Here is a 27,512-nt window from a genome sequence, read left to right as displayed (position 1 = left end):
CACACATCTAGATAAGTTCCCTGAGGGGTCTAGTTTCCAAAATGGTGTCACTTGTGGGGGGCTTCCACTGTTTAGGCACATCAGGGGCCAGGGGTGGATTAAGAGTAGCAAGGGCCCCGGGCAGTTTAGACGGCATGGGCCCCCCACACACACAGACACACCTGATGTATCACATGACTTGTCACATGATCCCCCTTTGATAGATCATGTGATAGTTCACGTGAAATTAATTCTGCACAATATTAACGTATTAATTATAATTATTTTTTTTATATTAATTGTATGGCTTAATATTGAGCACAATTAAGCATGCGGACATCCCCCTATGTATGTAGGGTCTCATACTGTATAATATGAGCTTTCACATAATCCTCCTATACACAGCAGGAGGCCGTACGGCGCCCCCCCAGATACAGCCGGAGGCCACACGGCGCCCCCCCCGATACAGCCGGAGGACGCACGGTGCCCCCCCCCAGATACAGCCGGAGGACGCACGGTGCCCCCCCCCCCAGATACAGCCGGAGGACGCACGGTGCCCCCCGGACGCACGGTGCCCCCCCAGATACAGCCGGAGGACGCACGGTGCCCCCCCCCCAGATACAGCCGGAGGACGCACGGTGCCCCCCCCCCCCAAGATACAGCCGGAGGACACACGGTGCCCCCCCCCCCAGATACAGCCGGAGGACGCACGGTGCCCCCCCCCCAGATACAGCCGAAGGACGCACGGTGCCCCCCCCTCAGATACAGCCGGAGGATGCACACACACACACAAACAAACATATACAAAGACAAATACATACACGCATAGGCTGCGTGCCCACTGTGCGTTTTTCAAGCGTTTCTGCCACGGAATTTCCGCAGCGAAAACGCTGAAAAAACGCTTGGTAATACGTGCCCCATGTTCCCCAATGATAATCCGCTGTGCTGTGCACATGCTGCGGAAATTTCCAATGCGGATTATCATTGCTGAAAAATACGCAGCATGTCCATTAATTTTGCGGACACGCAGCGTAATTGCCGCCATTGACTTGCATTGAATCGCTTAATATCCACATGACTACATGTGCACACGCGGATATGAAGCGTTTCAATGTGCGGATGGTACCCGGGTTTTGAGAAGAGGAGACTCTCATCCAGACCCGGGTACCATAGTACCTGTAAAAAAAAGAATTTAAAATAAAAAAAATAAAGATTATACTCACCTTCCGATGGCCCCCGGTCAACTCAGCGATACGTCCGGTCTGTTGTATGCGTTGCGGTGGTGTGAAAGCACCTGCCATGACGTCATTTAGTCATGTGACAGGTCACATGACAGCTGATATCGGCTGTCGAATGACCTGTCACATGACTAAATGACGTCATGAAAGGTCCTTTCACACCACAGTGAGCCGCTCAACACACCGGATGCATCGCTGAGGAGACCGGGGGCCATCGGAAGGTGAGTATAATCTTTACTTTTTACCATTCTTATTCTTTTTTTTAACTATTACTTGGTCACACTATATATGCCGGTTGCATGGATTTATATAGTGTGACCAAGTTGTCAAGCACTTTCCAAGTGATGCTAAAATCGCTTGGAAAAGCGCTTGATAACCCGTATGCGGAAATGCATGCAAAAACGCTTGACAAACGCTTCTACCTGGTGGGAAAAACGCATGTAAAATCTGCATGCGTTTTTCCTGCCAGGGAGAAGCAGAAAAAATCTGCAGCATTTCTGCATCGTGGGCACCTAACCATAAACACATTTGAAACACAAAAATACATATAAACAGACATATCACACAATGATATCTGCACACACTGACACATCACTCACCGTCCCCCTGCTCGGCTCCAGTCGTCCAGCTCCTCTCTGGTGGTAAGAAGCAGTGCAGGGCGCACTGCATGACGTCACGCTAGCAGACACTGCCGCGCACAGGGCCATGTCTTCTAGCTGTGATGCGGCCGGGCCAGCACACGTGCGCACGCACGATATGCAGATATGCGCACACATGCACACGGTACGCAGATATGCGCACAGACACTTGCATACGTACATATCTTATAAACACATAAAACTGTCCTGTCCAGCAGCTCCTCATGCATGTATCAGTGCAGGGCCGCCGGCATGTCACAGACATGGCCCTGGACCATCAGAGGGGCCCACTCGCCGTTGGGGCCTGGGCTGCTTCTACAGCATCTGTGTAGGACCTCTGGCGCTGCTTGATTGCCGGCACTTCACCTGACATGGCCGTGCGCTGTGCGGTTGTGTCTGGTAGTAATGGCGCGGCAGGGGCAATACACAAGCACAATTATAGGCGCAGTGTCGCCCCTGCCGTGTCATTAATACCAGACACAGCCGCACAGCTCACGGCCATGTCAGGTGAAGTGCCAGCGGTCCTGCACAGGGGAAGCGGCCCGGGCCACGACAGCGAGTGAGCCCCTCTTATGGTCCACAAATACATAGACATAGATACATACACACACACACATATACATACATACACATATATATATATATATATATATAAATAAAACACACACACACTGCACATGGACTTACCCTTTCTGTACATGATGCAGGTTCTTCCATCTTCTCTGTGGGGCAGCCTCCCCTCCTCTTGAGACCCGACTGCAGAGCTCTGGTGTAATTGCAGGGCAGGAGGGGGAGAGCGGAGAGGTAACATTCAGACCCGGGTAGGGGGCAGGGAGAGCAGTGGCCATGCTGTAAGAGGGCTCTGTGCTCTGCCGAAGGCCGGAGCAGGTGGGCGGAGCCTCCTCTCCTGCACTTACACAGTCAGCAGCTGGTGAGTCATCCTCGCAGCGTCGCCGGACACAGCAGGGCAGATTCCATCTTCCGACTCCCGGGCCCTCCTGTCACACATTATAATGAGGTCAATCCGGCCACAGACCCCTGGGAGCCCCGGGCCCCATGGCAGCCCAGGGCCCCGGGCGGTAGCCCGGATTGACCTCATTATAATCCGCCTATGTCAGGGGCACATCCGCTAATTATTCAAGCAAATTTTACATTCAAAAAGTCAAATGGCGCTCCTTCCCTTCCGAACCCTGCCGCGCACCCAAACAGTGGTTTTCCCCCACATATGGGGTATCTGCTTACTCAGGAGAAATTGAACAATAAACTGCATGCCGCAATTTCTCCTGTTACCTGTAGCAGAGGGCAGGGACGCCGTTCCCCTCACCTCTCTGCTCCGAGCCCGGCGTCCTCCCCCCGCTCTGCTGGCAGCGCGCGCTCCTTCCCGGCCACTGTGCTTAGGGCGCGCGCGCGCGCTCTCCCTCCCTCTTAAAGGGGCCGCGCGCGCCGTCCTAAGGAGTCCCCGGCCAATGGCCGGAGGACTTCACCATATATAAGGCACCTCCTCCAAAATGGAGGTGCCCGAGCAATGTTGTTGCACTGTTCACTACTCTGCTTCAGCCCTCAGGTCCCGTTGCCAGATACCTGTCAGTTACCTGCCTGATTCCTGCCAGAGTCCTGCCAGTTGGCTGTCTGTTTCCTGCCTGATATTCCTGCTACCTGCTTGCTAGCCTGAGGTCCGACGGTCTGCCTTCCTACTCCTGTCAGTCTGTCTATGGACCAGCTTGGCCGCTCACCTGGGAGCGCACATCTGCTACCTGCCTGCTAGCCTACCTGGAGGCTCCGCCGTCACGTGCTGTGACCACCTGCTATTCCAGAGACTCTTGCCCGCTCACCTGGGAGCGCTCCTCCGCTACCTGCCTGCTTGCCTACCTGGAGGCTCCGCCGTCACGTGCTGTGACCACCTGCTATTCCAGAGACTCCTGCCCGCTCACCTGGGAGCGCTCCTCCGCTACCTGCCTGTTTGCCTACCTGGAGGATCCGCCGTCACATGCTGTGACCACCCGTTCATCCAGAGACTCTCGCTTGCTCACCTGGGAGCACACATCTTCCATCTGCCTGCTAGCCTACCTGGAGGTTCAGCCATCACAGGTCGTACCTATCCTTTACCCAGAGACTGCCCCGGTCACTTGCCGTGACCTCCAGCCCGTTCATCCAGAGACTGCGCCGGTCACTTGCCGTGACCTCCAGCCCGTTCATCCAGAGACTGCCCCGGTCACTTGCCGTGACCTCCAGCCCGTTCATCCAGAGACTGCCCCAGTCACTTGCCGTGACCTCCAGCCCGTTCATCGAGAGTGTAACGGGTCTGGGGGGCGGAACCTCTGAGCTACTATACAAGGGGGCGGTCCTTGTAAGGGAGCGGGTGGCGACCAGGCAGGCAGTCACAGCAGGTGACCGGGACAGTCTCTGGAAGAACGGGCAGGAGATCACGGCAAGTGACTGGGGCAGTCTCTGGGTGAACGGGCAGATGGTCACGGCAAGTGACCGGGGCAGTCTCTGGGTAAAGGGTTGGTACGACCTGTGGCGGCTGATGGTAGACTTGAGCTCCCAGGTGAGCAGGCAAGAGTCTCTGGATAAACGGGTGGTCACAGCATGTGACGGCGGAGCCTCCAGGAAGACCAACAGACAGGCGGCAGATGAGCGCTCCCAGGTGAGCGGGCGAGAGTCTCTGGATAAGCGGGTGGTCACAGCACGTGACGGCAGAGCCTCCAGGTAGGCTAGCGGACAGGCAGCAGATGAGCGCTCCAAGGTGAGCGGACAGGAGTCACTGGACAGGCAGGTGGTCACAGCACGTGACGGCGGAGCCTCCAGGTAGGCTAGCAGACAGGTAGCAGATGTGCGCTCCCAGGTGAGCGGGCAAGCTGGTCCATAGACAGACTGACAGGAGTTGGAAGGCAGACCGTCGGACCTCAGGCAAGCAGGCAGGTAGCTGAAGTGCGCTCCCAGGTGAGCGGGCAAGCTGGTCCTTAGACAGACTGACAGGAGTTGTAAGGCAGACCGTCGGACCTCAGGCTAGCAGGCAGGTAGCGGAATATCAGGCAGGAATAAGACAGCAAGCTGGCAGGAATCTGGCAGGTATCTGGCAGGTAACTGGCAACGGGACCTGAGGGCTGAAGCACAGTAGTGAACAGTGCAACAACATTGCTCGGGCACCTCCATTTTGGAGGAGGTGCCTTATATATGGTGAAGTCCTCCGGCCATTGGCCGGGGACTCCTTAGGACGGCGCGCGCGGCCCCTTTAAGAGGGAGGGAGAGCGCGCGCGCCCTAAGCACAGTGGCCGGGAAGGAGCGCGCGCTGCCAGCAGAGCGGGAGGAGGACGCCGGGCACGGAGCAGGGAGGTAAGGGGAACAGCGTCCCTGCCTAGCAGAGGGCAGGGACACCGGCGCTACAGTACCCCCCCCCCTTTAGGCCCCCCCTTTTTTAGGCCAGACAGAAATTTAGCAAGGATAAGAGGGGCATGGATGTTCTCCCGGGGCTCCCACGTTCTCTCCTCAGGACCAAACCCCTTCCAATCTACTAGAAAAAAGGTCTTTCCTCTTACCCTTTTGGTGGCAAGAATGTTCTCTACCTCAAACTCGTCCTCAGCAGAAACCGGAGCAGGAGGCGTGCCTGTAGACTTGGAAAAAGAGTTAAGTACCACAGGTTTGAGGAGAGATACATGGAAGGAGTTAGGGATCCGTAAGTTGGCCGGGAGTTTCAATTTATAGGCCACCGGGTTGATCTGACTGATGACCTCCAGGGGGCCGATGAACCGAGGCCCTAACTTGTAAGAAGGTATCTTGAGTCGGACATATTTAGATGAGAGCCAGACTTTATCTCCGGGACGAAATTGTGGAGGATCCAGGCGTTTTTTGTCAGCGTGTCTTTTCATCCGTTCGGACGACTGAAGGAGTGCGGATCGGGTACTCTCCCAAATGGAGGAAAATTTGCTAACGAGAGATTCCGCAGCCGGGTTGTCCACAGAGGTGGAGACAGGAAAAGGAATCCGAGGATGCTGACCGAAGACTACAAAAAACGGGGATTTGGAGGAGGATTCGCTCTCGTGATTGTTATAAGAGAACTCGGCCCATGGTAGGAGATCCACCCAGTCTGAATGATGGGCATTAACGAAGTGCCGGAGGTAACTGGTCAGGTTCTGATTGATCCGCTCCACTTGACCATTGGACTGTGGGTGGTAAGCGGAAGAGAAGTCCAGGGTGACGTCTAGCAGTTTACAAGTGGCTCTCCAGAAGCGTGAGGTGAACTGTACCCCACGATCCGACACGATGTGGAGGGGCAGGCCATGAAGACGGAAGATGTGACGAATAAAGTCTTTAGCTAGCTCGGGTGCAGACGGGAGGCCTGGCAGGGGAACGAAATGAGCCATCTTGGAGAAGCGGTCAGCGACCACCCAAATGACCGTACAACCGGCAGAGACTGGGAGGTCTGTTATAAAGTCCATTGCTATATGCTGCCAGGGGGCAGCAGGTACTGGGAGCGAAAGGAGGCGACCGGCTGGCAGATGTCTCGGAACCTTGTTGCGGGCGCAGGACACACAGGCAGAAACAAAGTCTATTACGTCCTTGTGCAGGGTAGGCCACCAGTAGTGCCGGGTAATAAGCTGGAGGGTCTTTTTCTGACCGGCATGACCAGCCAGTTTAGACGAGTGACCCCAGTGAAGGATCTTCTCCCGATCAGGTACTGATACGAACGTCTTTCCGGGAGGGAGACGATTTAGACTCACGGGAGCCACCTGCATTACCCTGGCGGGATCGATGATGTGTTTCGGATCTTCCTCGAGATCAGTCACCAGAAAGGATCGAGACAAGGCGTCCACCTTGACGTTTTTGTCAGCCGGGCGAAAATGAAGAACAAAATCAAAGCGAGCAAAAAACAAGGACCACCGGGCTTGGCGCGGGTTAAGTCTCTGGGCATGCTGGAGGTAAGCCAAGTTCTTGTGGTCAGTGTAAATTATTACCGGGTGAAGAGCCCCCTCGAGCAGGTAACGCCACTCCTCCAATGCCAGTTTGATGGCCAATAACTCTCGGTCTCCAATGGAATAATTGCGCTCTGAGGAGGAGAAGAGTTTAGAGAAGAAGCCGCAAGTTACCATCCTCCCGGAAGATGATTTTTGAGTAAGTACCGCTCCGGCTCCAGAGGAGGAGGCGTCAACTTCCAGGAAGAACTGCTTGTTGCCGTCCGGGCGATGCAGCACCGGGGCGGAAGAGAAGGCCTGTTTTAAGGAAAGAAAGGCCTCCTCAGCTTCGGGCGGCCACTCTTTGGGATTAGTACCCTTACGGGTGAGCGCGGAAATTGGGGCAGTCCGGGAAGAGAAGTGTGGTATGAAGAGGCGGTAGTAGTTGGCGAAGCCCAGGAACCGCTGAATGGCCTTCAACCCCTCCGGTCGAGGCCATTTCTCGATGGCAGACAGTTTCTCTGGATCCATTCGTAGGCCGGTCTGAGAAATAATGTAGCCCAAAAACGGAAGCGAGGTCTGCTCAAAGAGGCACTTCTCGTATTTAGCGAAGAGGTGATTCTGCCTGAGCCTGAGCAGGACCTGACGAACGTCCCTCCGGTGAGTCTGGAGATCCGGAGAGAAGACCAAGATGTCATCCAGGTACACCACTACGCAGGAGTAGAGAAGGTCCCGGAAGATGTCATTGACCAACTCTTGAAAGACGGCAGGAGCGTTACAGAGACCAAAGGGCATTACCAGATATTCATAGTGGCCGTCCCGGGTGTTGAATGCCGTCTTCCATTCATCCCCCTGACGGATACGAACCAGGTTGTACGCCCCACGGAGGTCCAGTTTGGTGAAGATTCTAGCCCCTCTCAGACGATCAAATAACTCCGGAATGAGCGGAAGGGGGTACTTATTCTTCACCGTGATCTGGTTAAGGCCTCTATAGTCTATACAGGGACGGAGAGAGCAGTCCTTCTTTTTTACGAAGAAGAAGCCTGCTCCCGCCGGGGAGGTAGATTTCCGGATGAATCCCCTGGCCAGATTCTCCTCAATATATTCAGACATCGACCGGGTCTCAGCAGCGGATAATGGATAAATACGCCCACGGGGAGGAGTAGTACCGGGTAACAAGTCGATAGGGCAGTCGTATGGTCTATGAGGGGGTAGTGTCTCTGCTTCCTTTTTATTAAAGACATCAGCATAAGACCAATAAGGAATCGGAAGTCCAGGTAGATTAGCTGGGGTAGGAGAAGGACGGACGGGATGGACGGGAACCAGACAGGTCTTATGGCAGTCCTGTCCCCAGCGAAGGACTTCTCCGGTCTGCCAGTCAAGCACGGGTGCATGTCTCTGGAGCCAAGGTAGACCTAACAAGAGGGCGTGAGAGAGTCCAGGCAGAACATGAAAGGAGATACTCTCAGAATGCAGCATTCCCACCTGCAGAGTAATGGATTCGGTGATGAGTTGGATGGGGCGTGGTAAGAGACCCCCATCCACGGCAGCAACAGACAAGGGTACAGCCAGAGGTTTGGTGGGGATGCGGTATTTCTCTACCAGGGACTGTGAAATAAGATTCCCGGCTGCTCCAGAGTCCAGTTGGGCTAGTTCGAAATAACGGTTCTCCCCGCAGACGATTGAAACTGACAGCAGCAGAGATGGAGAGGATTTATTCTTGTCTAGGTCGACCTCTCTGAGCGAACCTAGACACAGGCGTTTCCCGACCTCTCTGGGCAGGCACGGATCCGGTGCTCCTTACTGCCACAGTAGAAGCAGCTCCCCTCGGCACGGCGTAAGTCCTGACGGGTTTTGACCATCTTGGTCTGGTCGACCTGCATAGGCTCAGGAGAGTGTACCTGGGGAGAGACGGAGGGAGTGACGGGTTTCTGAAAAGTAGGAGCTAGACGTGGAAACCTTCTCTCACGGGTGACCTCTTTGGCACGCTCCTGGAACCGTAGGTCAATCCGGGTGGCAAGAGTTATTAGGTCATCGAGAGTGGTAGGAATGTCCCGACCGGCAAGTTCATCTTTAATACGGCCGGACAGACCCTCCCAGAAGACGGATACCAGAGCGTCGTTATCCCAGGCCAGCTCCGAGGCAAGGGTACGGAACCGCATGGCATATTGGCCCACGGTGAGACCTCCCTGACGGAGGCGTAGCAGAGATGATGCGGATGAGGTCTTCCGTCCGGGTTCGTCGAAGACTTTCCGGAAAGCCGTGAGGAAGGCAGGCAAGTCGGACACCAGGGGGTCTCCTCTCTCCCATAGAGGATTTAGCCAGGCCAGGGCCTCCCCGGTGAGATGGGACATGATGAAGGCAATTTTGGCCCGGTCGGAGTTAAACTGGTGGGACAATAGTTCAAAGTGCAGGGTGCACTGATTTATGAAGCCCCGAGCCTGGGCAGAGTCGCATCCGAAGCGAGGAGGTGCAGAAAGCCGGGGTCCGGGGTAGGATACCATGGTATTGGTGGGCAGCGGAGCTGCCGGGTTGCGAGTCATGGCACTGGCGGTGGTTGCTGGTGGAGCAGTCAGAGTGTCCAGGCGAGAATTGACATTCCGCAGGTGACCCAGGATGGACTCCTGTTGGGACCTCTGACGGGACAGTTCATGACAGAGGTCCGAGAGCGAGGGAGCTTGGGTGCCACCGGGTTCCATGGCCCGAGCAAACTGTAACGGGTCTGGGGGGCGGAACCTCTGAGCTACTATACAAGGGGGCGGTCCTTGTAAGGGAACGGGTGGCGACCAGGCAGGCAGTCACAGCAGGCGACCGGGACAGTCTCTGGAAGAACGGGCAGGAGATCACGGCAAGTAACTGGGGCAGTCTCTGGGTGAACGGGCAGATGGTCACGGCAAGTGACCGGGACAGTCTCTGGAAGAACGGGCAGGAGATCACGGCAAGTGACTGGGGCAGTCTCTGGGTGAACGGGCAGATGGTCATGGCAAGTGACCGGGACAGTCTCTGGAAGAACGGGCAGATGGTCACGGCAAGTGACCGGGGCAGTCTCTGGGTAAAGGGTTGGTACGACCTGTGGCGGCTGATGGTAGACTTGAGCTCCCAGGTGAGCAGGCGAGAGTCTCTGGATAAACGGGTGGTCACAGCATGTGACGGCGGAGCCTCCAGGAAGACCAACAGACAGGCGGCAGATGAGCGCTCCCAGGTGAGCGGGCGAGAGTCTCTGGATAAGCGGGTGGTCACAGCACGTGACGGCAGAGCCTCCAGGTAGGCTAGCGGACAGGCAGCAGATGAGCGCTCCCAGGTGAGCGGACAGGAGTCACTGGACAGGCAGGTGGTCACAGCACGTGACGGCGGAGCCTCCAGGTAGGCTAGCAGACAGGTAGCAGATGTGCGCTCCCAGGTGAGCGGGCAAGCTGGTCCATAGACAGACTGACAGGAGTTGGAAGGCAGACCGTCGGACCTCAGGCAAGCAGGCAGGTAGCTGAAGTGCGCTCCCAGGTGAGCGGGCAAGCTGGTCCTTAGACAGACTGACAGGAGTTGTAAGGCAGACCGTCGGACCTCAGGCTAGCAGGCAGGTAGCGGAATATCAGGCAGGAAAAAGACAGCAAGCTGGCAGGAATCTGGCAGGTATCTGGCAGGTAACTGGCAACGGGACCTGAGGGCTGAAGCAGAGTAGTGAACAGTGCAACAACATTGCTCGGGCACCTCCATTTTGGAGGAGGTGCCTTATATATGGTGAAGTCCTCCGGCCATTGGCCGGGGACTCCTTAGGACGGCGCGCGCGGCCCCTTTAAGAGGGAGGGAGAGCGCGCGCGCGCGCCCTAAGCACAGTGGCCGGGAAGGAGCGCGCGCTGCCAGCAGAGCGGGAGGAGGACGCCGGGCACGGAGCAGGGAGGTGAGGGGAACAGCGTCCCTGCCTAGCAGAGGGCAGGGACGCCGGCGCTACACAGAGACTGCCCCGGTCACTTGCCGTGACCTCCTGCCCGTACACCCAGAGACTGTTCCGGTCACCTGCTGTGACTGCCTGCCCGTCTTCCCTGGTCGCCACCCGCTCCATTACAAGGACCGCCCCCTTGTATAGTAGCTCAGAGGTTCCGCCTCCCAGACCCGTTACAGTTTGCTCGGGCCATGGATCCCGGTGGCACCCAAGCTCCCTCGCTCTCGGACCTCTGTCATGAACTGTCCCGTCAGAGGTCCCAACAGGAGTCCATCCTGGGTCACCTGCGGAATGTCAATTCTCGCCTGGACACTATGACTGCTCCACCAGCAACCACCGCCAGTGCCATGACTCGCAACCCGGCAGCTCCGCTGCCCACCAATACCATGGTATCCTACCCCGGACCCCGGCTTTCTGCACCTCCTCGCTTCGGAGGCGACTCCGCTCAGGCTCGGGGCTTCATAAATCAGTGCACCCTGCACTTTGAACTCCTGTCCCACCAGTTTAACTCCGACCGGGCCAAAATTGCCTTCATCATGTCCCATCTCACCGGGGAGGCCCTGGCCTGGCTAAATCCTCTATGGGAGAGAGGAGACCCCCTGGTGTCCGACTTGCCTGCCTTTCTCACGGCTTTCCGGAAAGTCTTCGACGAACCCGGACGGAAGACCTCATCCGCATCATCTCTGCTACGCCTCCGTCAGGGAAGTCTCACCGTGGGCCAATATGCCATACGGTTCCGTACCCTTGCCTCGGAGCTGGCTTGGGATAACGACGCTCTGGTATCTGTCTTCTGGGAGGGTCTGTCCGGCCGTATTAAAGATGAACTCGCCGGTCGGGACATTCCTACCACTCTCGATGACTTAATAACTCTTGCCACCCGGATTGACCTACGGTTCCAGGAGCGTGCCAAAGAAGTCACCCGTGAGAGGAGGTTTCCACGTCTAGCTCCTACTTTTCAGAAACCCGTCACTCCCTCCGTTTCTCCCCAGGTACACTCTCCTGAGCCTATGCAGGTCGACCAGACCAAGATGGTCAAAACCCGTCAGGACTTACGCCGTGCCGAAGGGAGCTGCTTCTACTGTGGCAGTAAGGAGCACCGGATCCGTACCTGCCCAGAGAGGTCGGGAAATGCCTGTGTCTAGGTTCGCTCAGAGAGGTCGACCTAGACAAGAATAAATCCTCTCCATCTCTGCTACTGTCAGTCTCTATTATCTGCGGGGAGAATCGTTATTGCGAACTAGCCCAACTTGACTCTGGAGCGGCCGGGAATCTTATTTCACAGTCCCTGGTAGAAAAATACCGCATTCCCACCAAACCTCTGGCTGTACCATTATCTGTCGCTGCTGTGGATGGGGGCCTCTTACCACGTCCCATCCAACTCATCACCGAATCCATAACTCTGCAGGTGGGAATGCTGCATTCTGAGAGCATCTCTTTTCATGTTCTGCCTGGACTCTCTCACGCCCTCTTACTAGGTCTACCTTGGCTCCAGAGACATGCACCCGTGCTTGACTGGCAGACCGGAGAAGTCCTTCGCTGGGGACAGGACTGTCATAAGACTTGTTTGGTTCCTGTTCATCCCGTCCGTCCTTCTCCTACCCCAACTAATCTACCTGGACTTCCGATTCCCTATTGGTCATTTGCTGATGTCTTTAATAAAAAGGAGGCAGAGACATTACCCCCTCATAGACCATACGACTGTCCTATCGACCTGTTACCCGGTACTACTCCTCCCCGTGGGCGTATTTACCCATTGTCCGCTGCAAAGACCCGGTCGATGTCCGAATATATTGAGGAGAATATGGCCAGGGGATTCATCCGGAAATCTACCTCCCCGGCGGGAGCAGGCTTCTTCTTCGTAAAAAAGAAGGACGGCTCTCTCCGTCCCTGTATAGACTATAGAGGCCTTAACCAGATCACGGTGAAGAATAAGTACCCCCTTCCGCTCATTCCAGAATTATTTGATCGCCTGAGGGGGGCTAGAGTCTTCACCAAACTGGACCTCCGTGGGGCGTACAACCTGGTCCGTATCCGTCAAGGGGATGAATGGAAGACTGCATTCAACACCCGGGACGGCCACTATGAATATCTGGTAATGCCCTTTGGTCGCTGTAACGCTCCTGCCGTCTTTCAAGAGTTGGTCAATGACATCTTCCGGGACCTTCTCTACTCCTGCGTTGTGGTGTACCTGGACGACATCTTGGTCTTCTCTCCGGATCTCCAGACTCACCGGAGGGACGTTCGTCAGGTCCTGCTCAGGCTCAGGCAGAATCACCTCTTCGCTAAATATGAGAAGTGCCTCTTTGAGCAGACCTCGCTTCCGTTTTTGGGCTACATTATTTCTCAGACCGGCCTACGAATGGATCCAGAGAAACTGTCTGCCATCGAGAAATGGCCCCGACCGGAGGGGTTGAAGGCCATTCAGCGGTTCCTTGGCTTCGCCAACTACTACCGCCTCTTCATACCACACTTCTCTTCCCGGACTGCCCCAATTTCCGCGCTCACCCGTAAGGGTACTAATCCCAAGGAGTGGCCGTCCGAAGCAGAGGAGACCTTTCTTTCCTTAAAACAGGCCTTCTCTTCCGCCCCGGTGCTGCATCGTCCGGATGGCAACAAGCAGTTCTTCCTGGAGGTTGGCGCCTCCTCCTCTGGAGCCGGAGCTGTACTTACTCAAAAATCATCTTCCGGGAGGATGGTAACTTGCGGCTTCTTCTCCAAACTCTTCTCCTCTTCTGAGCGCAATTATTCCATAGGAGACCGAGAGTTATTGGCCATCAAGCTGGCATTGGAGGAGTGGCGTTACCTACTCGAGGGGGCTCTTCATCCGGTAATAATTTACACTGACCACAAGAACTTGGCTTATCTCCAGCATGCCCAGAGACTTAACCCGCGCCAAGCCCGGTGGTCCTTGTTTTTTGCTCGCTTTGATTTTGTTCTACATTTTCGCCCGGCTGACAAGAACATCAAAGCGGACGCCTTGTCCCGATCCTTTCTGGTATCTGACCTCGAGGAAGAACCTAAACATATCATCGATCCCGCCAGAGTAATGCAGGTGGCTCCCGTGAGTCTAAATCGTCTCCCTCCCGGTAAGACGTTCGTATCGGTACCTGATCGGGAGAAGATCCTACACTGGGGTAATTCGTCTAAACTAGCTGGCCACGCCGGTCAGAAAAAGACCCTCCAGCTTATTACCCGGCACTACTGGTGGCCTAACCTGCACAAGGATGTAATAGACTTTGTTTCTGCCTGTGTGTCCTGCGCCCGCAACAATGTTCCGAGACACCTGCCAGCCGGTCGCCTCCTTCCTCTGCCAGTACCTGCTGCCCCCTGGCAGCATATAGCGATGGACTTCATAACTGATCTTCCCGTCTCTGCCGGTTGTACGGTCATTTGGGTGGTCGCTGACCGCTTTTCCAAGATGGCTCACTTCATTCCCCTGCCAGGCCTCCCATCTGCACCCGAGCTGGCTAAAGACTTTATCCGCCACATCTTCCGTCTTCATGGCCTGCCCCGTCACATCGTGTCGGATCGTGGGGTACAGTTCACTTCTCGTTTCTGGAGAGCCACTTGTAAATTGCTAGACATCACCCTGGACTTCTCCTCCGCTTACCACCCACAGTCTAATGGTCAAGTGGAGCGGATCAATCAGATCCTGACCAGTTACCTCCGGCAATTCGTTAATGCCCACCATTCTGACTGGGTGGATCTCCTGCCATGGGCCGAATTCTCGTACAACAATCAAGAGAGCGAATCTTCCTCCAAATCCCCGTTTTTTGTAGTCTTCGGTCAGCATCCTCGGATCCCGTTTCCCGTCTCCACCTCGGTGGACAATCCGGCTGCGGAATCTCTTGTTAACAAATTTTCCTCCATATGGGAGAGTACCCGGTCCGCACTCCTTCTGTCATCCGAGCGTATGAAAAGACATGCTGACAAAAAATGTCTGGATCCTCCTCAATTCCGTCCTGGGGATAAGGTCTGGCTCTCGTCCAAGTATGTCCGGCTCAAGATTCCTTCCTATAAGTTAGGGCCTCGGTTCATCGGTCCTCTGGAGGTCATCAGTCAGATCAACCCGGTGGCCTATAAATTGAAACTCCCGGCCAACTTGCGGATCCCTAACTCCTTCCATGTATCTCTCCTCAAACCCGTGGTACTTAACTCTTTTTCCAAGTCTACAGGCACGCCTCCTGCTCCGGTTTCCGCTGAAAACGAATTTGAGGTAGAGAACATTCTGGCCACCAAAAGGGTAAGAGGGAAGACCTTTTTTCTAGTAGATTGGAAGGGGTTTGGTCCTGAAGAGAGAACGTGGGAGCCCCGGGAGAACATCCATGCCCCTCTCATCCTTGCTAAATTTCTGTCTGGCCTAAAAAAGGGGGGCCTAAAGGGGGGGGTACTGTAGCGTCGGCGTCCCTGCCCTCTGCTAGGCAGGGACGCTGTTCCCCTCACCTCTCTGCTCCGAGCCCGGCGTCCTCCCCCGCTCTGCTGGCAGCGCGCGCTCCTTCCCGGCCACTGTGCTTAGGGCGCGCGCGCGCGCGCTCCCTCCCTCTTAAAGGGGCCGCGCGCGCCGTCCTAAGGAGTCCCCGGCCAATGGCCGGAGGACTTCACCATATATAAGGCACCTCCTCCAAAATGGAGGTGCCCGAGCAATGTTGTTGCACTGTTCACTACTCTGCTTCAGCCCTCAGGTCCCGTTGCCAGATACCTGTCAGTTACCTGCCTGATTCCTGCCAGAGTCCTGCCAGTTTGCTGTCTGTTTCCTGCCTGATATTCCTGCTACCTGCTTGCTAGCCTGAGGTCCGACGGTCTGCCTTCCTACTCCTGTCAGTCTGTCTATGGACCAGCTTGGCCGCTCACCTGGGAGCGCACATCTGCTACCTGCCTGCTAGCCTACCTGGAGGCTCCCCCGTCACGTGCTGTGACCAACTGCTGTTCCAGAGACTCTTGCCCGCTCACCTGGGAGCGCTCCTCCGCTACCTGCCTGCTTGCCTACCTGGAGGCTCCGCCGTCACGTGCTGTGACCACCTGCTATTCCAGAGACTCCTGCCCGCTCACCTGGGAGCGCTCCTCCGCTACCTGCCTGTTTGCCTACCTGGAGGATCCGCCGTCACATGCTGTGACCACCCGTTCATCCAGAGACTCTCGCTTGCTCACCTGGGAGCACACATCTTCCATCTGCCTGCTAGCCTACCTGGAGGTTCAGCCATCACAGGTCGTACCTATCCTTTACCCAGAGACTGCCCCGGTCACTTGCCGTGACCTCCAGCCCGTTCATCCAGAGACTGCCCCGGTCACTTGCCGTGACCTCCAGCCCGTTCATCCAGAGACTGCCCCGGTCACTTGCCGTGACCTCCAGCCCGTTCATCCAGAGACTGCCCCGGTCACTTGCCGTGACCTCCAGCCCGTTCATCCAGAGACTGCCCCGGTCACTTGCCGTGACCTCCTGCCCGTACACCCAGAGACTGTTCCGGTCACCTGCTGTGACTGCCTGCCCGTCTTCCCTGGTCGCCACCCGCTCCCTTACAAGGACCGCCCCCTTGTATAGTAGCTCAGAGGTTCCGCCTCCCAGACCCGTTACATTACCCTTATGAAAATGCAAAAGTGGGGGCTGGAAAACATTTTTGTGGGAAAAATGTGAAAATTTTATTTTTACGGCTCAATGTTATAAACTTCTGTGAAGCACCTGGGGGTTCAAGGTGCTCACCACACATCTAGATAAGTTCCCTGAGGGGTCTAGTTTCCAAAATGGTGTCACTTGTGGGGGGTTTCCACTGTTTATGCACATCAGGGGCTCTCCAAATGCAACATGGCGTCCGCTAATTATTCAAGCAAATTTTACATTCAAAAAGTCAAATGGTGCTCCTTCCCTTCCGAACCCTGCCGTACGCCCAATCAGTGGTTTTCCCCCACATATGGGGTATCTGCTTACTCAGGAGAAATTGAACAACAAACTGCATGGTGCAATTTCTCCTGTTACCCTTATGAAAATGCAAAAGTGGGGGCTGAAAAACATTTTTGTGGGAAAAATGTGAAAATATTATTTTTATGGCTCAATGTTATAAACTTCTGTGAAGCACCTTGGGGTCCAATGTGCTCACCACACATCTAGATAAGTTCCCTGAGGGGTCTAGTTTCCAAAATGGTTTCATTTGTTAGGGGTTTCCACTGTTTAGGCACATCAGGGGCTCCCCAAATGCAACATGGCGTCCGCTAATTATTCAAGCAAATGTTACATTCAAAAAGTCAAATGGCGCCTCTTCCCTTCCGAACCCTGCCGTGCGCCCAAACAGTGGTTTTCCCCCACATATGGGGTATCTGCTTACTCAGGAGAAATTGAACAACAAACTGCATGGTGCAATTTCTCCTGTTACCCTTATGAAAATGCAAAAGTGGAGGCTAAAAACATTTTTGTGGGAAAAATGTGAAAATTTTATTTTTATGGCTCAATGTTATAAACTTCTGTGAAGCACCTGGGGGTTCAAGGTGCTCACCACACATCTAGATAAGTTCCCTGAGGGGTCTAGTTTACAAAATGGTGTCACTTGTGGGGGGTTTCCACTGTTTAGGCACATCAGGGGCTCTCCAAATGCAACATGGCGTCCGCTAATTATTCAAGCAAATTTTACATTCAAAAAGTCTAATGGCGCTCCTTCCCTTCCGAACCCTGCCGTGCGCCCAAACAGTAGTTTTCCCCCACATATGGGGTATCTGCTTACACAGGAGAAATTGCACAACAAATTTTGGGGTCCATTTTTTCTTGTTACCCCTGCGAAAATAAAAAAAATTGGGTCTAAATTAACATTTTTGTGAAAAAAGTTAAATGTTAATTTTTTTCTTCCACATTCCAAAAATTCCTGTGAAGCACCTGAAGGGTTAATAAAGTTCTTGAATGTGGTTTTGAGCACCTTGAGGGGTGCAGTTTTTAGAATGCTGTCACTTTTGGGTATTTTCTGTCATAAAGACCCCTCAAAGTGACTTTAAATATGATGTGGTCCCTAAAAAAATGGTTTTGTAAATTTTTTTGGAAAAATTAGAAATCGCTGGTCAACTTTTAACCCTTATAGCTCCCCAATAAAAAAAAAATTTGGTTCCAAAATTGTGCTGATGTAAAGTAGACATGTGGGAAATGTTATTTATTAACTATTTTGTGTGACATATCTCTCTGATTTAAGGGCATAAAAATTCAAATTTTGAAAATTGCAAAATTTTCAAAATTTTCGCCAACTTTCCATTTTTTCACAAATAAACGCAAGTGATATCGAAGAAATTTTACCACAATCATGAAGTACAATATGTCACAAAAAAACAATCTCAGAATCAGGGGGATCCGTTGAAGCGTTCCAGAGTAATTACCTCATAAAGTGACAGTGGTCAGAATTGTAAAAATTGGCCTGGTCATTAACGTGCAAACCACCTTGGGTTGTAAAGGGGTTAAAGACTAAACTTCAGACAGAAAGGCCCACAAACAAACAGCAACTGAAAACCACCGCAGTGAAGGCCTGGCAGAGCATCAAAAAGGAGGAAACACAGCGTCTGGTGATGTCCATGAGTTCAAGACTTCAGGCAGTCATTGCCAACAAAGGGTTTATAACCAAGTACTAGAAATGAACATTTTATTTACAATTATTTAATCTGTCCAATTACTTTTGGTCTCTTTAAAAACAGGGTGGCACATGTTAAGGAGCTGAAACTCCTAAACCCTTCATCCAATTTTAATGTGGATACCCTCAAATGAAAGCTGAAAGTCTGAACTTCAACTGCATCTGAATTGTTTTGTTTAAAATTCATTGTGGTATTGTCTAGAACCAAAATTAGAAAAATGTTGTCTCTGTCCAAATATATATGGACCTAACTGTATTAGTTGGATGGTCAGCCCCACCAAAATTAGTGACGAGATTAACCTAAGCTTTATAGGAGTATGGGGAAATTAGGATGTGACCGCTTGGAAAAGAGATAGATGGTTTAAGCTATGTCTGGCTTCCACCTATTCTTAGCCCTACAGATAGTATGCTTCTTTGGCTATGTTGGGTGCACTAGTAGGGGTGTTGAGGACAATGGACATTTCATGAACCATGGACAATCAGGGGGGGATTGTCCATGGTCTGTGAAATGTGTATGTGCTTATTTAGACTTCTGTCTGGGACCGAAAAAAATCTGAAGACAAAAGCGTAAAGTGATAAAACAGAGGATGGGAGGAGTAGAAATAAAAGGGATTCGCATAGTTTGTGTTGTGCACTCAGGGTAACAAAAAGAAGGTCAATTAAGATCTTAATTAGAGTCACAGCCTATCCGGCACATCTAAAGGGTCTATTATTGTGTCTCATTGATGTGTAATGTGGGGGGGCAAGTCCACTTACAGACAATTGAAATGCAAACATCTATTGACTCCAGGAAGACAAAGAAAATGGAAAAAAAAAAAAAAGGTAAATAGCATCAATATGTAACAAACTCCAAACTGTGTCAGTTGGCCACCAATTAAGACCCACTAGTAAAGATAATCACAGGGGGTCCTACAAAATGTAGGAGAACTTGGCAGCAAGTGTTTGCTTTCCCTCTACTGCCTCCGCAGGGAAAGTAATGCATTACACAGCTCTCGATAAAATGAATGGGCTGTCGGTGCAATGCATGGGATTGCAGAGGTTCTCTTTTCACGCTGACTAGATAAGGGGGGAATTCTTAAACCAGAGTTCATCATTTATCAACCCAAAATCGTGAGTTCATAAACCCAACAACCTGAAACAGCAACTTTATTACAATACACCAACGTTTACATTTAAAGGGGTTAAGGTTTGAAAAACATGGCCAGAAACAGCGCCACACATGTCAGTAGGTTGTATCTGGTATTGCAACAAGTATGAACACCCTTTGGAATTCTTACAGGAGATCCACCCCGATGATGTTAACTAATGTGGGTTCATGTAGAGCTAAATCTGTAACATATCCTCTAACTGAACATTTCAATCAAAGATATACATGGACTCAGTAATGAACAGCTTTGGACATTTCATTTTCCCATCAAAGCCCTTCTAAAGGACAATAGATCTTTATGTGGAAAACTGAGGAACACAATGGAATCTTTGATAATGGAGACCCCCATCAATCAGTGTCCTCAGAGGTTATCATGATGATCAAGTTTGCTCTCGAAGTAGAAGTTCGCTGCTCAGTTCTCTATTAGTGGGAAACAACTAAGGGCTCATTTACATTAGACAATTTGCAGCGTTAACCAACTTGTCGATTGGCCAATGTTTGCCGATCGGCAATGCTGCGAACGATCAGTAATAAATCTTTTTGTGTGTTTAGGCTGTCATGATTATCGGCAGCACAAGTCCTGTTTATACAGGAATAGGTGCTGCTAAGAACGATGACTTATTTTAAGCAAGCAAAATTATTATTTCACCCAACGGGTGAGCATTTTGCTCATTCTTTGGGTGATCGGCCGATTATCTACACTGCATGATTATCTGTTAACATGCTATATTTGCCGAATTTACGGTGACTCTAAGTACACATGGTAAGGTTTTAATACTAGAGACAGGTCAGGACTGCCCCGATTGGGTCACCTTGTCGTGGTGGGATGACTTTTATGCTTTTGTGTTCAAATAGGGTTAATTAAGTACCCTATGTTATTTACATGTACTATTACTATTTACTTGCTGTGTAAAGTATATGCTCATTTTTGTTTGTTTTCTCCTTTTGCAAACAGTGTTCTCATAAAGTCGACTTCCAAAATAATGATGTGACCCTATAAGACTGCAGCACAATTTCTTGTTCAGTGTATCCCTAAAATTCCAGCTTGTGATTTGCGATTATTGCAAATACGAGAATGATATGTGACCTCTGCTGCTTTCTCATTTTATTAGGCTGGCGACTTATTGTGCTTGCACCGTAAAATTGCACCCAATAAACACGTGGCTTTTTTACATGCAATTTTCGGAAATTTTTAGACCTGAAAGAAGCCATTGTATTAAATCGTGATCGCGTAATATTGATTCTTAAGCCATGTTCACACGTTCAGTATTTGGTCATTATTTTACATCAGTACTTGGAAGCCAAAATCAGGAGTGGGATAATCAGAGAAAAAGTATAATAAAAACACGTCACCACTTCTGTATTTATCACCCACTCCTGGTTTTGGATTACAAATACTGATGTGAAATACTGAGCAAATACTGATCGTGTCCTAAGATGCGATATCAGGGTGCTTTCACATTATGTTTAGTTACACTCTTGGTGGTCCCGTCGGGGTTTGCGTCCAAAGCCCCTGACAAAAACGGAATTCAGACATATGCGCCGACGGGGCCATAGGCTATAATAGTGTCGGCAGAGTGAACGTGCATCGTTTTTGGGAGTGTGCGCCTACTGGAGGCAGATACCCAGATGCAGTCTACTATGTCTGAGCGTCCGCCTCAGTAGGCATACACTCTCGATATATAGCCCCCTGAGGAAGCCAACACGAAACGCGCGTTGGGCTGGTCGTGTGGCATCACATAACCGGGTAATATTGGGTAAGAGTCTGTTTATGTGCTTCTGGATGTAGGACTAATGTTATTATCATGGGTGATTTTTGATCTATACAGCAATTCACAATGTTGGGAGTCTTATTATAGCACATAATAGTAAAATGGAGTTGACCTTTATGCACTTGCACTTTATTGAAGCATGAACCTAATACTCTCCCAGCCCTATGTATACTTATTAGGTGCATTTATTTTAATAGCCTAGTCTCTTGTCTTATTGATTTTGCATTGATACTTGATTACTGAGTCACATAATTGTATGCATTTCTACACGTATTCAATAAACTCTGTTTAATTTTATATGGCTGTTGACTCCATGATTGTAGCATGTACTCTCGGAAATGATGCACAGCAGAGCGCACAGACCATTATAGTCTACGGACCCATCGGCGCATACGTACGAATCCCGCTTTGCGGGCGGGTGAGGTCGAACGCAAGCCCTGACGGGACCCACTAATTGCAATGTGAATACACCCTTACGCAATCACAATTTTATACAATGGCTTCTTTCAAAAAGATGGTAAATTTGCATGTAAAAAAGAAGTGTTGCAGTTATTGCGCAGTTTTACGGTGCAAGTGCTCACAATAAGTCGAATAAAACGAGAACATGGCTCTGTAGTCTAGTCTGTTAATGGACTTTTTGGATTCATTGCTTGCAGGGAGAGATATTTTTATTAGGGAATTACCTTTTAAGCAGTTTCCCAGTTGTATGGGCAGAATAAAACACTTTATTGACATGTGAACCATACAATTGGGGGATTCTTCCCATTGCTCGTGATGAGCCCACCCACTCACTCACCCACTCAGCCCCCAGTCACTGTGCTCTGCAGCTCTCTCCTTGGGTCTGTCAGACTTTCCAGCTTATTATCTGGAGTGACTCAGGTCTCCCCCCTCTCTCTGGCTCTCTCACACTCCCCAGCTCTCTCTCTCTTTGGAGTTTCCGTTTCCTGCTGTTTGCTGCCTCCAATTCCCGGAGTCTGGAACTTCCGACCACCGATCACATTGTAAATGCCCCCCGGTGCCGGGAGACCCGCCCCAATCAGATCACAATCGGCCGCCGCACGCACTGGAAGAATGAGGTAAGAGAATCCGAACGTTCGGACTGATACATTCTATCACGTGTCCCCCATTGATACATTGTATCACCTCGCGTCACGTGTCCCCCATTGATACATTCTATCACCTCGCGTCACGTGTCCCTCACTGATACTTTCTATCGCTCCTGACAATCACTCTTTTCTCACTTGTTTCAGACAGAATTTCCAAACTTTTAACAGAACTTTTCCAAGTCTGTACAATCTCCTATAAACTCCCTAAATTCCAAGGATGAAGGAAGAAAAGTTTTTTCAAGTACAGTTTAGAATGGATCATCTTTAGGTTGCACTAGAAGCATAACTGTCTACAAACCCCTTAGATTGCAGGGACTTGTAGTTCTTCAGCACTGGGGCTGGATATTGACCTCCTTATATTTTATTTACTTATCAACTGATTAATTGGTGTAAATGTATTGCAATATATAGGGATCTATATATAAACTAAAGCTGATCATATACATTAGGCCTCATTCATACGTTTGTTTTTCTCACGTGCGAGAAAAACGGACCATTTATTTTGATCAGAGCTTGATCAGAGTGTCATCCATTTTTCTCGTAAGTGGCGAAAATAAAAAAAATCGATTTCATTATGTTCTCCATCCTAACAGTCCGGAAAATCGGACTGCACTCTGGTGTCATACAAGTGCAGTCTGATGTTTTCCATGGACTCATTAACTTGCATTGATGACTTAAATCCGACACTTGGATCAAAATCGGACATGTCTTCAATTTTTTCCGCGGACCACTCAGTCCAAGGAAAAAATCAAACGTGCGCACCGCCATAGAATATCATAAGTACAACTGCTATCCGTGAAAACCATAGATAGCAGTCGTACATGAAAATCGGACCTGTGAATGAGCCTTGAGGGTAGGGTCACACGACCATTTTCTGTCCATCTGAGAAAAACTGTCCAGTTGCTCTGATCAGGCTTTGATCAGAGTGGCATCAGTTTTTCCCAGAAAAAAGTTTCTCCACCTTTTTTATTCTGTTACTTAAGTGCAGTCCATTTTTTTCAAGGACCCATAGACTTGCATTGCCAATTGCCATTGATCCGACATTCGGATCAAAATTGCACAAGTCTCAGATTTTTTTCCTTAGACCACGCGGACATGCGCACAACCCAATAGAATATCATAGGTACGAAAACCATGGATAGCACTCATCCAGTATAATCAATCATGTGCATGAGCCCTAAGACCGGGGACACACGAGTGTAGATTCTCACATGCGAATTTGTTATGCTAATGACACTCAGATTAAACTCTGATCAGAGCGTCAGCTTACTGTGATCTGTTTCTGTTGGATGAGAGAATCGTAGCACAAGTGAGAAGATGGAGAACATAATTTCTCCATCTTCTCCATTGTTTTAGGCTGTGGATGTTGGGCTGCACAGGGATGACAACCAAGTGCAGTCCGATGTTTCACTTGCATGCTTAAACTTTTATGGGTGCATGTGATCTGATTACCCGATGCACCCACAGCATGCTGCGTTGTTTTTTTTCTAATGCCAAATCGGCATGAGAAAATAATCACAGATCTGCACTGCCCCATAGTATAACACAAGTCCGAGTGCTATCCGAGCAAACATCGGATAGCCCTTGTCCCAGTTATACGCTTGTGTGAGCGAAGCCTACGATTGTGATCTGGGACGTATATGGCCGATTAATTAACCACACAGGCACTTTGGCCATGGTGAATGAACATTTATGTATTATTTTCAAGCATTGGTCTTTCGGGCAACCTTTATACTATGTCGGCAGCCCAAAACATGTAGGTCACAACATATGTAAAAGGTATAAGTTGATGTATAACTTCATTGTATGGCACTGTATAGATGCATAGCTTAGATTGCTTGTAGTACCCAGCTATCAGGGGTCTAAGTATAGTGGGTGCGGGGGAGTTTCAGTCACACCCAAAAGGTTCTTTTGGCTCATAAAGGAAGACAATACTATTAAAGATCTGTAATAATTGGGGATTTTGGATTGGGTTCCACTTTAAGTTCCAGCAAATATCAGATGTATGAAATATAGCTTAAATTGGCCATTTCCATAGAGATCTCTCACTGACCCCGTTGGATATTAGTGAGACCTTTCCAGTTCACAGTTGGTCCACTTTTAGGGCGTAGTCAGACGGCCGTATAAATGGGAGCAAGATCGGACCGCAGTGCTCGGACTGGCTGGTGGCTCTCCCTACCTGCATATAAATATAGGAAAGCTGTCACGCTCTGGTCGGGAGAGCCGCCAGCCAGTCCATGCACTGTGGTCTGATCTTGTTCCCATTTATACGGTCGCCTAACTGCGCCCTACTGGTGTTGCTTTTGCTGCTCTCTATAAAGCTGACCTGGTTCTGATCAGGCAGAATTCGTCAAAACAATCATATTTCAACATGCCGGACCAAACTGGCAAATCGGGGTTATATTTTAAAAAAAATGTGGAGAATGATAGATTCTAATCTGCCAATCATGTCATACTTGATGATGGCAGACAATAAATCGCCATCACTGATCATGTTTTCGGTATACGGAGTCCTGCCGTGAACAATCGTTGACCTATATTCAAACTTTAACCTTTACCGGGTTCTTCCTCAAGATCTTGCATTTTACTTGACCTTTGGAGACGCTGAAATTAGCCATTAGCTTTCTGGGGTCAACCATTTTTGACCTTGGACCCCCATTTATTTAAAAAGGATTAATAAAACTAACCCCTAAATGTATCAGCTCTTCTTTTAATGAAAAACCCTAAAACCGAGCTAGAGTATAAGTTGGTGTACATGCAACATATGAGAACATGCACCTACGCATTGCATGTACACCAAGTTACATACTACTCCGGCTCAGTTTTTTGGTTTTGCTTTCATTTCTTGAACCTTGAACAAACAGAACACCCCCTTTTCTGAGCTAGGCATTTCATTTCATGGCTGGGTGCCTGAACAGTTGGACCCTCATCCTGCTCTGCCCCATCTACATTGAGATTCTGATACTAGACGATATAGGACTGTCCCGATCTGGGTACACCTTGTCGCGGTGGGGAGGCTTTTACTTACTTACAGCAGGGTGTATGCTCACTTTGTTTCCATCTTTGGTTTTGTCTTCTTTTAATGACTCTTCCATTTGTTTCGACAATTATCTCTGTCATTATTACTATATTCATCGTGTCCCCGACTGTTAAAAATGGAAACATCATTTCCACATATACGACCACTTAATTAAATCCGAAGGGAAATCAGATTTGTCAGGAATGTAGAATTAGGCAGTGGCCTGAGGGACAATCTTTCGGCATTTACAGGAAAATGTCCAGGCTGAGAGATTAAAAAAAGCATCACTCTTGTATGAAGACCAGCTCATGAATGAACACAAACGCTTTAAATACCACTTGACACCCTATTTTGTGTGCCTTGGCCCCTTCATTTTGGGTAAGAGGGACCATCAATCATTATTTAAAATCTTATACTAAAGCCAAGTTTAAAGGACCACTTCAGGGAATATCCAGGACTGGAGCACTGATTTACAGGGCAGTTGCATGTCATAAGGATTCAAAGGAGGCTACAGAGAGAATAATGTATTGCTGCCTTAGGCTAGGGTCACACAACAGTTTTTCTCTCATCTGAGAAAATCGGTCTGATTGTGCTAATCACAAGCTGATCAGAGGGTGAGCAGAGTTTGATCAGAGGATGATGAGAGGATGAGCAGAGTTTGATGAGAGGATGTCACAGGTGTGTCAGAAGTGACAGACAGTCGCCCTGCAGTTGGTTGCAGGAGATCTCTACGTTTGGCATTCCAGACACCTTCTTAGAGGCTGTCTCTGTAGGACCCAGCGGCAACCTTCCTCTTGCTGATTAACACCCTGGCCTGGGTGTATAAATACCTGCTGTTTGCTAGAGGGAGGTGCCGGCGATACTCACATTAACCCTTGTGAAGGCTCGGAGCCAGTGCACTTCTTCCTCTCTGGAGCTATGAGGACAGGTGTTCATCTCTCTGAAGTCGACTAAAGCTAAGCTAACTTCCCTTGTTTGTACCCCCTGTTGTCTTTAGTTGTCAGTGGGGATCGACTAGCGCTCATCCTCCTCCCTTCCTAGCCAGGACTTAACACCAGGGAAAGACAGCGAGAGGCTGGCGTGTGGCGATTGGTGAAGAACCAATATAGGGACGTTAGTGGAGATAGGGTGATATTAGATCAGCCTAGGAGGTTTCAACTTCTCCCTTTCCCTCTTCCCTTTGTGTTGCACTAAGTCTTTCCCACACTTTGCGTGACAGTGGAGGAGCAGAGTTTGGTGAGAGGAGGAGCAGAATATGATTTGATTTTCTCATAGATGGAAAAAAAGAAAAGTTTCTCCACCTTCTACATTCAGTCTGCATGTGAAAATCGTTCTGATTTTTTCTGTGGACCCAAGTATGATCTGATTATCGGAGACATATCCTGCATGCTGCAGTTTTTTTTCCCTCAAACTATTCAGTCCGAGGAAAAAATTGGACATGTGCACGGCCTCATTGAATAACATGGGGACAAGTGCTATCCGTCAAAATGACGGATAGCACTTGTCCAAGTTATACGGTCGTCTGCACGAGCCCTTAGGCTTGCACTAGTCAAGCACAAATGTGTCAGTTCTGTAGTGTTCCCTATAAATTAACCTTGGCATAATGATCACAAGCTGGGTATCTTTCCCGTCTAATGGGAAAATGAAAACATATAGGGCTACTAGGATTGGAATAACATCAGTTATTTAAAGTGGTGTGTCTTTATGCCCTCCAGATTGACGCTGACCTCACCATACATTTACCTTTGTAAGCCAAAGGTTGCAAACTCATGTTGTAATCTATTGCATCAACTCTTAAAAAGAAGAGAAAAGGGACTGCACTTGTCTAAGCAACTCCGTATACCCAAGGCAACAAATGCCTGTATCTGGTGTTTACATTGACTTGCATATCTGTGACTGTTATCAGTTTTTAGAGCACAGGGATCAAAACTGTGCTGAATACAGTAGGTTTTCCCCAAAATAGAATACACAGACAGAGAACAGGTCTTAGGGCTTCCAGACCATCAACTACAGTATTTCAAGAAGAGCTGCCACTATAAATGGAGAGGTGGCCACCACGCATGTGCAGCTCTCTCCATTCGCACCCCCACCGATCAGACATTGATGACCTATTCCAAGGATAGCTCATCAATGTTAAAGTTCTGGACAATCCCTTTAACGACATGTATGTTTAGCAATGGGTCTTTGGA

General features: G+C 50.2%; 1 protein-coding gene and 1 long non-coding RNA gene across 2 annotated transcripts in view; one reads left to right on the top strand and one right to left on the bottom strand.

Annotated features, from left to right (window-relative positions):
* Positions 1–2,758, bottom strand: part of LOC141164571 (uncharacterized) — a 139,837-nt gene extending 137,079 nt beyond the window's left edge. Inside the window, exon 1 of the long non-coding RNA XR_012250931.1 lies at positions 2,543–2,758. This is a non-coding gene — a long non-coding RNA (uncharacterized lncRNA). The remainder of the gene's footprint in view (positions 1–2,542) is intronic.
* A 19,260-nt stretch (positions 2,759–22,018) lies between these two features.
* LOC141164569 (solute carrier family 45 member 3-like) overlaps positions 22,019–27,512 on the top strand; it is a 44,307-nt gene continuing 38,813 nt past the window's right edge. The window contains exon 1 of the mRNA XM_073649958.1: positions 22,019–22,274. The gene's annotated coding sequence lies outside the window, so the exon portion shown is untranslated. The remainder of the gene's footprint in view (positions 22,275–27,512) is intronic.

The sequence above is a fragment of the Phyllobates terribilis genome, unplaced genomic scaffold, assembly GCF_046119375.1.
Source record: "Phyllobates terribilis strain yellow unplaced genomic scaffold, ASM4611937v1 Scaffold_10__3_contigs__length_209671492, whole genome shotgun sequence".
NCBI classification, from domain to species: domain Eukaryota; kingdom Metazoa; phylum Chordata; class Amphibia; order Anura; family Dendrobatidae; genus Phyllobates; species Phyllobates terribilis.
This window is presented reverse-complemented; position numbering and strand designations above follow the sequence as displayed.